The sequence below is a fragment of the Furipterus horrens genome, unplaced genomic scaffold (genome assembly GCF_987537825.1).
Source record: "Furipterus horrens unplaced genomic scaffold, mFurHor1.1.pri manual_scaffold_2, whole genome shotgun sequence".
NCBI classification, from domain to species: domain Eukaryota; kingdom Metazoa; phylum Chordata; class Mammalia; order Chiroptera; family Furipteridae; genus Furipterus; species Furipterus horrens.
The window spans coordinates 28,796,508-28,798,800 of NW_028327172.1; the positions used below are offsets into that span (position 1 = coordinate 28,796,508).

Consider the following 2,293-nt stretch of genomic DNA (forward strand, 5'->3'; position numbering starts at 1 on the left):
AAAGAATTACTGATTTTTTCCACTAAACCTGTTCCTTTCCTACTTTTTGCTAACAAAGTAGATGACAATCACATCATTTCATCATTCTCTGCATAAAATTCATTAGCAAATCCTATGAGCTTTACCTCCAACTGTTTTGATTTATCCAACTTGTCCCTCTCCATTGTCACCACCCTTGTTCAAACTTTCATCTCTCAATTTATGACAGCTTCAATAACCTTGAAAGTCAACTCCCTTTTTCTTCTCTTGCCCTTCTTCCTTCCATTTTTATGAGAGCAAGCAGCTAGGATACTTTTCATATATGTAACACAGATCAGGCTTCCAGAATCTTCTTCCTGACCTGCTGGTCTTGGTATTTGGGTCTCGGAGCGGCTGATAGCAAGATGTCTTCTGGAAGTGCTAAAATTGGGCACCCTGCCCCCAAGTTCAAAGCCACAGCTGTTATGCCAGGTGGTCAGTTCAAGGATATCAGCCTATCTGACTACAAAGGAAAATATGTGGTGTTCTTCTTTTACCCTCTTGACTTTACCTTTGTGTGCCCCATGGAGATCATTGCTTTCAGTGACGGGGCAGAAGAATTTAAGAAACTCAACTGCCAAGTGATTGGTGCTTCTGTGGATTCTCACTTCTGTCACCTGGCCTGGATCAACACACCCAGGAAACAAGGAGGACTGGGACCTATGAACATTCCCTTGATATCAGACCCCAAACGCACCATTGCTCATGACTATGGGGTCTTAAAGGCTGATAAAGGCATCTCATTCAGGGGCCTCTTTATCGTTGATGACAAAGCTATCCTTCGCCAGATCACTATAAATGACCTTCCTGTTGGCCGCTCTGTGGATGAGACTCTGAGACTAGTTCAGGCTTTCCAGTTCACTGTCAAGACACAACAAAGAAAGAAAACTACAGGCCAATATCACTGATGAACATAGATGCTAAAATCCTCAATAAAATATTGGCAAACAGGATCCAGCAACACATCAAAAAGATCACACATCATGATCAAGTGGGTTTCATTCCAGGGATGCAAGGGTGGTTTAATATTTGCAAATCAATAAATATAATACATCACCTAAACAAAATCAAAGACAAAAATCACATGATCATATCAATAGATGCAGAAAAAGCATTTGATATAGTACAACACCCATTTATGATGAAAACACTCAGAAAAATGGTAATAGAGGGAGCATACCTTAGCATAATCAAGGCTATATATGAGAAGCCTGAGGCCAACATCATACTCAATGGACAAAAGCTAAAAGCATTCACCCTGAATTCAGGAACTAGACAAGGTTGTCCACTCTCTCCATTCCTATTCAACATAGTGTTGGAAGTCCTAGCCACAGCAATCAGACAAGAAAAAGAAATAAAAGGCATCCAAATTGGGAAAGAAGAAGTAAAACTATCATTATATGCAGATGACATGATAGTATACCTAGAAAATCCTATAAACTCCACTAAAAGACTACTCGATATAATAAGTGAATTTGGAAAAATAGCAGGGTACAAAATAAATATACAGAAATCTAAGGCATTTCTGTACACCAACAATAAAATATCAGAGACAGAGACAAAAAAAGAAAATACCATTTACTATAGCAACAAGAAAAATAAAGTACCTAGGAGTAAACTTAACCAAAGAGATAAAAGACCTGTACTCTGAAAATTACCTAACATTGAAGAAAGAAGCTAAGGAAGATACAAATAAATGGAAGCAAGTACCATGTTCTTGGATGGGACGAATCAACATCATCAAAATGGCCATACTACCCAAAGCAATTTACAGATTCAATGCAATCCCTATTAAAATACCAATGACATATTTCACTGACTTAGAACAAATACTCCATAAATTCATATGGAACCAAAAAGACCCTGAATAGCAAAAGCAATCTTGAGACAGAAGAACACAGCAGGAGGAATCACAGCACCAGATATCAAACTATACTACAAAGCCACTGTGATCAAAACAGTCTGGTACTGGCTTAAGAACAGACATATAGATCAGTGGAACAGAATAGAGAGTCCAGAAATAAACCCAGGCCTCTATGGTCAACTAATATTTGAAAAAAGGAGGAAGGAACAGAAAATGGAGTGAGAAGAGCCTCTTTAACAAATGGTGCTGGGAGAACTGGATAGGGACCTGCAAAAAAATGAAACTAGACCACCAACTTACACCACACATGAGAATAAACTCAAGATGGATCAAAGACTTAAATGTAAGCCGTGACACCATAAAAGTCCTCGAGGAAAACATAGACAAGAAAATATCAGATATCTTACGTAA

The 2,293-nt window shown here is 38.4% G+C and overlaps 1 pseudogene; it reads left to right on the top strand.

Annotated features, from left to right (window-relative positions):
- Positions 1-328: 328 nt before the first annotated feature.
- LOC150018062 (peroxiredoxin-1 pseudogene) lies at positions 329-926 on the top strand (annotated as a pseudogene).
- The last annotated feature ends 1,367 nt before the right edge of the window (positions 927-2,293 follow it).